We start from the raw sequence: 13053 nt of genomic DNA on the forward strand, positions 1-13053 counted from the left end.
TATCTCATCCATATACCCGTATATTCTCCATCTCTTTCCCATGTATTGTTTGGAAGCAAATATAGAACATCCTGTTCTTTCATACATAAACATTTATATTCTGTATCTATAAAAGATACTCTTTTCAGAGACTTCCCTGGTAGTCTAGTGGTTAGGTTTCTGCACTTTGAATGACATGAACCTGGGTTTGATCCCTGGTCAGGGAACTAGATCCTACAAGCCACATAGTGTGGCCAAAAATAAACATAAAAGGCTAAAACAATCTTAAAAAAAAAAAAATATATATATATATATATATATGTATGTGTATATATATGTGTGTATGTACATATATATGTGTGTATATATACACTCTTTTCAAAACCTAGCTATAGTACCATACCCACATTTCAAAAATCATAATTATTTAATATCAAATACATTCAGTGTTTGAATTTCATATTGCAGTTGGGTAGTGTATCTCTCAAATGCCTTTTATTTGTTTTTAAAGTTATTTATGTATGTATCTGATGGCACTGGCTCCTCACTGCAGCAGGCAGGGCCTCTGGTCTTCTTTGTGGCATACGGGCTGTTTTAGTTGCAACATGTGGGATCTGGTTCCCTGACCAGGGATCAAACCCAAGCCCCCTGCATTGGGAATGCAGAGTCTTAGCCAGTAGACCACCTTAAATGGGAAGGCACCTTAAATGCCTTTTTTTTTTCCTTTTTAATTGCAGGATAATTGCCTTTAAATGCCTTTTAAATTATAGAGTTCTATTCCATCTCTCTCTTTCTCTTTCCTTTTGCCATTTATTTGTTGAAAGCTCATTTATCGTGGATTTTGCTGATTGTTTCTCCATGGTATCATTTAACATATAACTCTGTCCTCTGTTTTCTGTGAATTGATGGTTGTATCTGAAGGTTTGATCAGATTCAGATATGATTTTTTGGCAAGACTACTTGATGTGTGCTGTAAAATTCTTCCATCCATAAACTCATAATGTCTAATTATCTCTCTGTTTGATATTAGAAGCCATTAATAAGCTATGCTTAGATTCATTGATTCAGTAGGGGTTTTAAAACAGTCATATTTCAATTCTATCTTTCTTCCTTTATTAACTAGAATATTTCTTTAATAAAAATTTCCTTTCATCTGTTTGGGTGTCCATTGATATAGTTTATGTATAAGAAAAGCAAGATAAATGATTGTTTTCTTTTTTACCTGCTTTCAAAATTGTAGTTGGTTCACTAGGACTCTGCAGCAATGACCAATTAGCTTCAGACCATTGCAAATATTATGCTTACTGATGCTCAGATTGTCCTATATTTGGACACCAGTTGGCCCCTGGGTCTTGTTGGCACAACTCTAGGAGTCTCTGTTAACTGCCTTGCTGTCTGTTATAACCAAATGTTCTCGGCTCATTTTGAACTTTTCCTGTTCCAGACCCAGACTGAGCCATTTCTCTAAGGACTCCTGGTTCCATTCAGTGGGGAATGGAATTTTCAGGTCACAATCTGGATGCTAGAGTTGCTCGTTGCAATTGGCTTGGTCATTGTTTTCAGGCCTTTTCAGTGTGTATGGCTGTTGTTTGCTTGATGGAACATATGTGAGTTCATACTGATACTCCCAATTCCTGTTCAGTACTACAGAGTTCTTACTAAATTGCTTTTATCATATATTCATATCTCCTTTCTCCTGTGTTGAAGATTTCACTTCTCACTGATACCATTGGTGATAGAATTGGACTGCCACATAAGTGTGTGCTCAGATGCTCAGTAGTGTCCGACTCTGCGGCCCTATGGACTGCAGCCTACCAGGCTCTTCTGTCCATGGGATTCTCCAGGCAAGAATACTAGAGTAGGTGGCCATTTCTTCCTCCAGGGGATCTCCTGACCCAGGGAATGAACCCAAGTCTCCTGCATCTCCTGCATTGGCAGGTGGATTCTTTACCACTGGACCACTTGGGAAACCCCTCACATAAGTACTTACCTGTTTTATCCACCGTGCACTCACAATAATCTAGTAATAAAAGTTCCAAACTACCTTTAATTACTGGAAATGTTACTTTAAAATCTTTGAAGGGAAATCCCTGGCAGTCCAGTGGGTAGGACTCAGTGCTTTCACTGCTGGGGCCCAGGTTCAATCCCCGGTTGGGGAACTAGGATCCCACAAACTGTGCAGCATGGCATAAAAAAGATTAAAAAATTAAAATAAAATATTTGAAGATTTTTTTTAAGTTCTAGAGTATGCTTTTTCCTCCCTTGTCTGCTTGGAAACTTCCTATTTATTCTTCAGGACCTACTTCAGATATTCTATCCTTGATGAAGTTTTGCTTTACTTCTCCAGATAATATTACTTACTTATTTCTCTGGGCTGTGGTAGAGCTCTTTGTATGTTTCTCTTTTATGGCCATTTTCTTATTAACTGTGATTTCATAGACTGAGAGTTCCTTGAGGTCAGAGATTTATTTACCATTATAGCCCCAGCACTCAGCAGGCATTTGGGGAAAGCTTGATTTTGAACAAGGGAGGATTATATACATACCACATGGCATTCAAAACTTGGATCATTTGCCAAGTTGCTTGGAAACTCTTGTTGTTCATTGAGGACTGGGCAACTGGTGAATAATGGAGATAGGTCCTTACCTTCCCAGATTTTACAGCCCAATGAATTCTTCTTTTTTTAATTTATTTGGCTGCTCCAAGTCTTAGGTGCAGCACACAGGCTCTTTGATTTTTGTTGTAGCATATGGGATCTAGTTCCCTGACCAGGGACTGAATCCCCAGGCCTACCCTCTGTATTGAGAGCAGGGAGTCTTAGCCACTGGACCACCAGGAAAGTCCCCCACAGTCCAACTTTATATCTCCTGCATCACACAGACTAGCAGGCCTTGCTAAGTTAAAGAGAGAATCATGACTTTGGAAACTTCTGATTAGAATACCTCAGATGAGGCAGTGGTTTGACATTGTCCAGCTTGGATGCAAGGATGGGGCCAGGAGGGGAGCAGGGCATACCAGGGAGGGGCTACCACAGTGGGGAACCAGAAGTGACCAGGAGTCAAGTCTTAGGCCTGAAAGTGGCGAAGGAGCCTTGGCTGATGGTGACATTATGGACCACATCTGGCCCAAAAGGTATCTTACTTGCTATCCTCAGCCTAAGTGCCAGGAATTCCAGCCTCTGCCCCACAGGCCACCTAGTAACAGTTAGCAGTGGGAGGAGGGAATTTTCTGTCTTCATGTCGTTGTCCAGTCTTGACATTAATTTGGAACAGACAGCTAGAAAGATGAGAAAAACATAATTTTTCATGACTTCCCTGTGGGCTGGCTTGTCCTTACCTTTACTTGGCATTTCAGAACCCAACGCCAATGTTTACCAGAAGGCCAATCAGGACTTTAGGTTCTGTCCTTCCATCACATTATACCATCCACCCTTCTCCAACCACTTTTTACAGCTATTTGGTTGGCAGCTTTTCCCTTTTCTAGAGCAGGTAGATTTAGGCAGATCTCCCCTGCCTCAGCATCACCTTTGTGGTGTGCTTAAATGCTGACCCTGATTGTGACGTTTCCCCTGATGAGGTCCTCAGGGAGGCCTGGCTCATTCTCTTAGGAGGAAGGCCATGCGTTAGGAACCCCTCTCTGCCACATTCCTTCATCTTTTCTGTGTTTGACCATATCTCTACCTGTCTTTCCAAGTTCCCATTTCTTGCAAATCCTCAACCAAGTATACCAACAGATGCCACAAATTCATCATGTTCAAAACTAAACTCATCTGCCCAACAACTAGATCTTCTTACATTTTCCTGTCTTAGTGAATGGCAGTACCATCCACTCCTGACTCCAGACCAGGTTTGATTCTTTATCATGCCCTTTCGTCGTACCTGGCTTCCCTGGTGGCTCAGATGGTAAAGCGTCTGCCTGCAATGCGGGAGACCTGGGTTCGATTCCCTGGGTCGGGAAGATCCCCTGGAGAAGAAAATGGCAACCCACTCCAGTACTCTTGCCTGGAAAATCCCATGGATAGAGGAGCCTACTGCTAAGTCACTTCAGTCGTGTCCGACTCTGTGCGACCCCATAGACGGCAGCCCACCAGGCTCCCCTGTCCCTGGGATTCTCCAGGCAAGAGCACTGGAGTGGGTTGCCATTTCCTTCTCCAATGCATGAAAGTGAAAAGTGAAAGTGAAGTCGCTCAGTCGTGTCTGACTCTTAGCAACCCCATGGACTGCAGCCTACCAGGCTCCTCCACCCTTGGGATTTTCCAGGCAAGAGTACTGGAGTCGGGTGCCATTGCCTTCTCCGAGTAGGCTACAGTCCACAGGGTCCCAGAGAGTCAGACATTACTGAGCGACTTCTCTTTTCATTGTCCCTTGCATAAATTATGTTTTATATATTTGCTAATCCCATAGTTTCCCCTGCTGGACTGTAATTTTCTTCAGAGTTAGAACCATGTTTGCCTTATTATCATATCTAGTGCCTGGCACATGAGTCCTCCATCAGTATTTGTTGGATAAATTAAGAAATCTACGGAGGAATTTCCTGGTAGTCCAAGGGTTAGGACTCTGCACTTTCACTGCTGAGGGCCCAGGTTCAATACCCATTCAGGGAACTAAGATTCCATAAGCCACAAAGCATGGATGAAAAAAAAAGAAATCTACCTAGCCACTCAAGCTAGAAACCTCAGCATCAATGTAGATTCCTTCCTCTTATCATCCACATCTTATCTGCCAGCAGGGCTTGTCTATGCTACCTTGGAAATATTTCTCAAATCTGCCCTATTAGTACCATACTCAGCGTTAAGGACCTGATCATCTCACATCTAGACTATGGTAATAGCTTGATGGGTTTCTCTGTCTCATTTCTTTTCCTCCTTCTGATTTATCCTATATGTAGCTCAGTCGTGTCCGACACTTTGTGATTCCATGGACTGTAGCCATGGAATTCTCCAGTTAAGAATACTGGAGTGGGTTGCCATTCCCTTCCAGGGGATCTTCCCGACCCAGGGATTGACCCAGGTCTCCCGCATTGCAGGCAGATTCTTCACCTGCTGAGCCACCAGTGTGTGTTATGTAGCTATGAGGGTCTTTAAAATTTATAAATCTGACTGAGCCTTTGACTGCATCACTCTTCTACTTAAAAACTAATTTTTTTTTTTTTGGCCTCCTGTCATCTAAATAAGAAAACCCAAACTCCCTGTATTGCCACAAACTACCCCTAATCTACTTATCCCACCTCATATCCTGCCATTGTCCCCTGTATAGCCTTAAGCTTGTCATTGTTCAGTTGCTTAGTCGTGTCCGACTCTTTGCGACAACATGGACTGCAGCACACCAGGCTTCCTTGTCCTTCACCATCTCCTGGAGCTTGCCCAAACTCATGTCCATTGAGTTAGTGATGCCATCCAACCATGTCATCCTCTGTTGACCCCTCTCACCCTGCCTTCCATCTTTGCCAGCATCAGGGTCTTTTCTAATGAGTCAGCTCTTCACATGAGGTGGCCAAAGTATTGAAGCTTCAGCTTCAGTACCAGTCTTTCCAATGAATATTCAGGGTTGATTTCTTTTTGGACTGACTAGTTTGATCTCCTCGCTATCCAAGGGACTTGGAAGAGTCTTCTCCAGCACCACAGTTTGAAGGCATCAATTCTTTGGCGCTCAACCTTTTTTATTGTCCAGCTTTCACATCTGTACATGATTACTGGAAAAACCATAGCTTTGACTAGATGGACCTCTGTTGGAAAAGTAATGTCTCTGCTTTTTAATATGCTGTCTAGGTTGGTCATAGCTTTTCTTCCAAGGAGCAAGCGTCTTTTAATTTCATGGCTACAGTCACCATCTGCAGTGATTTTGGAGCCCAAGAAAATAAAGTCTGTCACTGTTTCCATTGTTTCCCCATCTATTTGCCGTGAAGTGATGGGACTGGATACCATGATCTTAGTTTTCTGAATGTTGAGCTTTAAGCCAACTTTTTTACTCTCCTCTTTCACTTTCATCAAGAGGCTCTTCAGTTCTTCTTCACTTTCTGCCATAAGGATGGTATCATCTGCATATCTGAGGTTATTGATATTTCTCCTGGCAATCTTGATTCCAGCTTGTGTTTAAATAAACACAGTCATCTCTCAGCTCCTGAATCTTTTTCTGTCCCTTCATATTTCTTTTTATTTTCTTTCTGACTGTGTGTGCAGCATGTGGGGTCTTAGCTCCATGACCAGGGATCAAACTTGTGTGCCCTGCAGTGAAAGTGTGGAGTCTTAACCACTGGACCACCAGGAAAGTCCCTTCCATATTTTCTTTTATCTTTTCTTCTCTAGCACCAAACAGAGCAGTCACAAAGAAGAATTTGAGGAGACTGGGTGAAGGTAGCTTTGGGATCTGTGTCCGAGGAAGTCACTGGGTTTCCAAAGAAATGGAGAAAAACTTTAAAATGTCATCTCTGATCTAGCAGTAAGTCTTCCCTGTAACCTGTAAATCAGGACTCAAAGCTCTAGGTTTGGAGAGCTGGTGGCTGCAGACTGCTCTGGTGTCGAAGTTATCTCTCTGAATCCTTCCTGTATTGGGGGACTCTTTGTCTTGAGAGTGACTCTTTTTGCTCTTCAGTTCTCTTCGATGGGTTTTGGAATGTGGCTCTTTTGGACATGGCATCCGCTGCAGAAAAGCAGAACAACCAAAGCCATCAGGAAGACGGATGGAATGGCCCCAACACCCAACATCTGGGTGGTGCCACACTGAAGCCTGATCATCTCCTATTTAACAAACGAGAGTTAGATGTGGTTGAGACCCATATCATTCAGCTCTTCATTATGCTGTTGGTTGTCATTGTGACTGTGCGCTAATTTGGGGAGAAATACAAGGGGATGGGAGGCTACTTTGGTGCCTGGCATTTGCTTCTCACACTCACGTGGTGTGCTTCACATTAGGCACGCCCTAATCCCTGAGGTGGTTCCATCCTAACTGGGGTGCTTTTCTCTGGCTTGTGTACAGATTACCCAGATGAGCCACTGCTCCCCTTGCCATCCTCAAGTGGCAAACAGTGTGAACTTTGGTTTGGATTCATAGTGAGTCTGAAAATTTGTCTTTGGTGACCTGACTGTGGGCAGCTGAATCTAATGGTTGCAAAATAAATACAAAATGCAAATAATAATAATGTCTGTGTCTGTACTTCATGACTTTGACCTCAGCTTCTTTGATGTTTTACTGTCAGCCTGTGGCGGGCTGCTGGGAGTCTTGACTTCATGTGCTAACTTTTGGGGTATTGGGGTTAGAATGAACATCAGAATTTTTCCTCCTCTAAGTATTGAACAGTGCTTACCAGGACTTTGCTAGTGGTCCAGTGGCTAGGACTCCACACTCTCAGTGCAGGGGGCCCAGGTTCGATAATACCTGGTCAAGGAACTAGATCCCACATGCCTCAACTTAGGGTGCGCGTGCTGCAACTGAAGATCTCATATGCTGTGCCTAAGGCTCGGTGCAGCCAAGTAAATAGATATTAATAAAGAAAGCAAGCCATGATCAGAAGCCTGGAGCTTTCATCCCTAACCCCCGTTCTCCATAGAGAGGAGAGGGACAAGAAACACAGTTACTAATCAATCATTGACTATCAATTCATGTCAATTTTCATCTATGGATGAAGCCTCCATAAAAATACCCAAAGAACTAGGTGTGGAGAGTTTCTGGTTTGGTGAATACATCCATGTGCTGGGAGGGTGGTGTGCCCCCAAATCCAGGTGGACACAAGCTTCTGCACCTGGGACCCTTCTAGACCTCACCCTATGTGTCTCTTTATCTGGCCGTTCATTTGCATCCTTTAAAATGTCCTTTGTATATTAGCCAACAGTAGTAAGTTAACTGTTTTCCTGGGTTCTGTGAGCAAACTATCAAACCAAAGGAGGGGATTGTGGGAACCTCCAATTTGTAAGCTGAGTCAGGCAGAAGTCATTGGTGTAGAGGCCTATTCCAAGGCCACAGGTGTGAGGCCTTGCATCAAGGCCTGAGAAGGGGAGCCCAGAACCAAGGTCACCTCTGAAATTGACTGAGCTCCTTCATAACTGTTGCCAAAGTTGATGTCCCCTGATCATCACCAGCAAGTTTCCTGACCTAATGTGTGTGCATAGTCACTCTGTCATGTCCAACTCTGCAACCCCATGGACTGTAGCCCACCAGCCTTCTCTGTCCTTGGAATTTTCCAGGCAAGAATACTGGAGTGGGTTACCATTTCCTGCTCCAGGGAATCTTCCCGACCCAGGGATCAAACCTGAGTCTCGTGTCTCCTGCGTTGGCAAGTGGATTCTTTACCATTGTGCCACCTGGGAAGCTCCATATTATTCAAAAATGCCCAGCCTAGTACTCAGTCTATAGCACCCTAACCAATCACCTAATGCCAACCTTCCAGCAGGAATTTTCTTTGTCTTGAGGCTATAAAAATTGGCTACTAACGCACAAAAAGCGTTGGCTCTCCCTTGAGCCAGCCTGGTGTTCTAACAGTGTCTGGTCAACTGTCCCTGGTCTCAGGAGGTTGGCCCTCTGTGCTTGCAGTGCCCACATCATCTCTGCTATTTGTTCTTAATAAACTCACTCTCTCCTGAAATGCTCTGTGTCTGGGAATTCTTCTCCAATCTGCTCTCAGACTGCCATGACAGTGGGTAACCTGGGGACCCACTGCTTGCAATTAGCATTAAGACCCTTAACCTGTAGGTCTGCACTAACTCCAGGCAGTTAATATAAAAATTGTTTAATATGGAAAACCCACACATCTGGTCACAGAAGTACGGTAAGTGTTCAAGTAAGGAAAAACAGTGAGTTTTTTTTCCAGGCACATATAAATATCCAATTTTGATGGGCAAATTAGTTACTACTAAGTATTTTTAAGTATACATTTTAAGTATACATTTTTCCAAAAATATATTTAGAGATTCATTATACAGTGGTCAGAATTTAATTTTTAAGTAAGGATTTTAGAGATAACCAGCATCATAAATTAGCACCATGATCTCATGAAAGAGAGGACATTATAATATCAAAGGATCTGGAAGGGCATAATCTCAGTACCAAAAACTTGAATAAATTTCCTTTATGAAAAACCGACTGCTACTTATTCTTTCTCACCTACCAAGTACCAGTGAAAACTTCATGAACCAACCAGCATCACCCTTTAGGAAGCCACTGCCCTTGGGAGTCCCATGTAGCCCTGAAGAACTGCATTCAGCTGTAAAAGAACCCAGAAAGACAGTGGCTTAAACAAATTAGCAGTTTTATTTTTCTCATGTAAATAGAAGTTTGGAGACAGTCTCAGGTTAACATGGCTGCTCCATGAGGCCATCAGGGACTCTGCCTTCTATTTTCTTTCTTTTGTTCAGCAGGCTTTAGCATGAATTTGTCATCATCTGATCCCAATATGCCTGCTTCCTTTTCTAGCAAAGTGGAGGAAGTGAGGAGTCCAGCTCTAAGCCTAAAACCTATGTGTCGTATTTCAGACCCAGCCATAGGCAGTTATTCATAGCATTACCCACAGCTTCATGGGAAGGTACAGAGCCTGTGCACTGCACCCTCTGAGGGGATCTGCAATCAAGGGCTCTGGCCTCACTCTACCATCATCCCAGCCTTAGCCCAGGCTTCTTAGCCCAGGGGGCAGAGGGACCTAGCCATGGCCTCTCTTAGATGCCTCTGCAGAGACCAACTTACTGGCTGTGGGGTGGTGGGGGGAGGGAAGGGGGCGAGTGTGTGGCCTTGAAATGTTTCCTCCACTCTAAATGTGTAGTACTTTTCCACTCTCAGCCCTTCTCTGCTCCCTTCTCCCTGCCTCTGGGTATGCAAAAAGGCAGGAGCCTTTTGTTTAGGGATCCTTCAGCAGTGAGACAATCCTGATTATCTGTACTAATCCATCTGACTCTTGCCTGGTACTGTGCCAGGGAGAAAAATGGAACATTTGGGGAGCCAGCACTTTCTCCTGTTTAGTCTCTTGCTTAGACTGTCACAATAAATGAGTCAATCATTGACCGTTAGTTTCATTTTTACTACTTTACACAGATACTTGGCAGCTCAGCTCTTTGCAGCTCACCTCAGCTTTTGACAGGTGAAAAGAAGGGAAAGGGCAAAAGGGGTTGGTTGGCCAGTTGAGTTGACCTGACTTTTGGTGAGCTTTCTCCAAAGCCCCACTGCTGTCTTATGCTTGTATCTTATTGGTCAGAACTGGATTACATGGTCATCCCTAGCTGCAAGGGAGGCTGGGAGGTGCTTCTTAGCTGGGCACACTGCCACCCTAAGTGAAACCAGAATGAGTTTTAGATTGATAACTATTACATCTCAGAATCTTCTACTTTTAGAAAAGATCATGAATGGTGGTTTGCCATTGTCTGTCTGATTTCACTGGTTGGCATCATGTAAAGGGTTGAGAGAAAAGAATTCTGGGAAGATGGCAGTGGTATTTTTTAAATCTCCCTGAATTCCCTCATTAAAAACAAAGCAAAACAAACAAAAAATAGAGCAACTGGGATAGCTAAACCAAAAATTTTTATGGACATCTGTAACAAAACTGGGAAACAAGCTGCTGCTGCTAAGTCGCTTCAGTCATGTCCGACTCTGTGCGACCCCATAGACAGCAGCCCAGTAGGCTCCACCATCCCTGGGATTCTCCAGGCAAGAACATTGGAGTAGGTTGCCATTTCCTTCTCCATGCATGAAAGTGAAAAGTGAAAGTGAAGTCTCTCACTTTGTGTCCGACTCTTCGGGACTCCATGGACTGCAGCCTACCAGGCTCCTCCTTCCATGGCATTTTCCAGGCAAGAGTACTGGAGTGGGTTGCCATTGCCTTCTCTGCTAGCACCACAAACCCCAAAATTCGTGTAGGTGGAAACTGCTGTTGGCTCAAAGAGTTGCATGATATCAGCATTTTTGTGGAGAGAAGAAGAGGGAACCAAGAGTGAGAAATCTGAAAATCAGAGAACCCCAAAATAGTCAACAGGTACTCCCTGGAAAGTACAAAGGACCAATAGAATAACAGCAGCTGGAACTGAGGGAGAGAGGGGTTATACAATGCAGTTTGCGGCTGATGAGAAGAAGGGGTCCAAAGTAAGGACTGAAGAAGCTGGAGTAGCTCAGGTGCTGTGAACCCTCAAAACCAGCCAAAGTGTCTTTCCAGGATACCAGACTAGAAACTTCACGGACCAGACTACAAATTAGGGTGAAAGTGAAGTCGTTCAGTTGTGTCCAACTCTTTGAGACCCCATGGACAGTAGCCTACCAGGCTCCGCCGTCCATGGGGTTTTTCAGGCAAGAATACTGGAGTGGGCTGCCATTTCCTTCTCCAGGGGTAGGCCAGGGATATCTGGGACAAAGGAAAGGGAAGGGCCAAATGAGCAGGGGAGGGGAACAGGGCCAGAAGATCTTAGAAAGTATGAAGCCACCATTCATTTGAACACTTAATGGAAACAGAGACAAGGAAGCTGTAGAGCCTTGAATGTAGCAAAGCTATCCTAACTCACTCCTCCCTGCTAAATGTGCGGGAAAATTAATTTCATATTAAAAAGGAACAACAGAGAGACTGCAGTCAAATCTCATAAGAAAACATGAGAACATATTTTCTGCTCATTAGAACATGGAGCAGAAAAACATCCTTAATGAAATGAAAGCATTCCAGAAAGACATGCCCACAAAACCAGATAAAAATTGTAATTTCAAAATAAGCAAAGGTAAATTAAGGAAATAGTACAAGATATGAAAGACAAGCACAAGTCAGAAATTGAATGCAAAAATTAGGTATTCAAACTCAGGAAATAATTATAAATAAAAGGGAAAACTCATTTCACAAGTAAAGACTGAACAAGAAGGAATATAAGACTAACATAGATTTTACACAACAGATAATGCCTTAAGGGAGTAAAAAATGGAAAGAAGAAAAAAGTTTAAATTGCAGAATGAGTAAGAGAAATCAGAATTCAGAGTCGCAAAAAGTCACAAAGGTCACAGAGTCGGACACGACTGAGCGATTGAACTAAACTGAACTGAGTATTCAAGAGAAAATGACAAATAAAGAATATAGGCAGACTTACTATCTAAATTTGTAGCATATATGTCCATGTAGGGGAAAGAATAATGGGACAATGGAGGAGAAAAAATACATTTTTAAAAAGCTATATAAAAAACACTTCCCTAAAAACAAATTAAAAAGACTCAAGACTGTGAGGACATGCCTTGTGCCTGGGGAAATCAACCCAGATCAACACTGAGACATAGTAAAATTAGTGGATTTTTTTAAAGAAAAAATACTTGGGGCATCCAGGCTAAAAGACAAATTCACTTATAAGGGAAAGAAAATCAGGTTGTGATCAGACTTGACAACAGTGCTTTATGTCAGGAGACTACGGAGTAACAGTATGTCTAAGATACCTGAAGAAAGGAAGGGTGACCTAAGGATTTTACATTCAGCCAAACTGACTTTCAGGTGTGACGGCCAAAGACAAAACATTATCAGCATGGAAGAACACAGGGATGATTCTCTTGACCTTTCTGAGGCATCTTCTAGGGAACATACTTCAGACAACCAGACTAGTGAGACATTGACATAACAGGAGGTGAGCACTAAATATATATTTACTTGTATAACTAATGATAAGTGATGGTTATAAGGGAGAGAATATAGTTTTTAATGCTTATGTGTCTTAATATACAGTAAAACTAACAAAATAGAGAATGGGGAGAACATATGTAAGAGGCAGACAAAGCTTGCTGATCGCCTTATAGTTATTAACCAAAATATTGCTTCCAACCAGAGGCTGGAGAAGAAGTGAAGGAAGAAGTAGTTATTAGATAATATTGCTCATAAGAGGAAAAAAATCGATAATAATTGCCCTCCGCTATAAAGGGGATTAAAAATGTAACAGGAAATGGTTAGAACAAAAGTACAAACCTTCGTAAATAGTCAAACCAAAAAAAAAAAAAAAGAGTGAGCAAGCACACAAACAAGCCACAGAGTGAAAAACTATTTGTATAACAGAGTTGAAATTTTCACATAGATGTGGGTGTGAATACTTGCTTCACTTTCCCCTCTGCTTGGCTGCCTCAGAAAGAGTCTGTATATATATGTATG

At 42.7% G+C, this 13053-nt stretch overlaps 1 protein-coding gene across 7 annotated transcripts in view; it reads left to right on the forward strand.

The window, feature by feature from the left end:
* The window catches only part of YIPF1 (Yip1 domain family member 1), a 51677-nt gene extending 44564 nt beyond the window's left edge, over positions 1-7113 (forward strand). For 5 of the 7 annotated variants that reach the window (XM_025288688.2, XM_044944993.2, XM_044944994.1 and 2 more), the window contains one exon: positions 6284-7113. The gene's annotated coding sequence lies outside the window, so the exon portion shown is untranslated. Of the gene's footprint in view, positions 1-1686; positions 2023-6283 lie in introns of those variants that run through there. The other 2 variants (XM_044944991.1, XM_044944988.1) reach the window with 2 other exon arrangements.
* Positions 7114-13053: the final 5940 nt, after the last annotated feature.

This window comes from Bubalus bubalis, chromosome 6 (assembly GCF_019923935.1).
Source record: "Bubalus bubalis isolate 160015118507 breed Murrah chromosome 6, NDDB_SH_1, whole genome shotgun sequence".
In the NCBI taxonomy this organism is placed as follows: domain Eukaryota; kingdom Metazoa; phylum Chordata; class Mammalia; order Artiodactyla; family Bovidae; genus Bubalus; species Bubalus bubalis.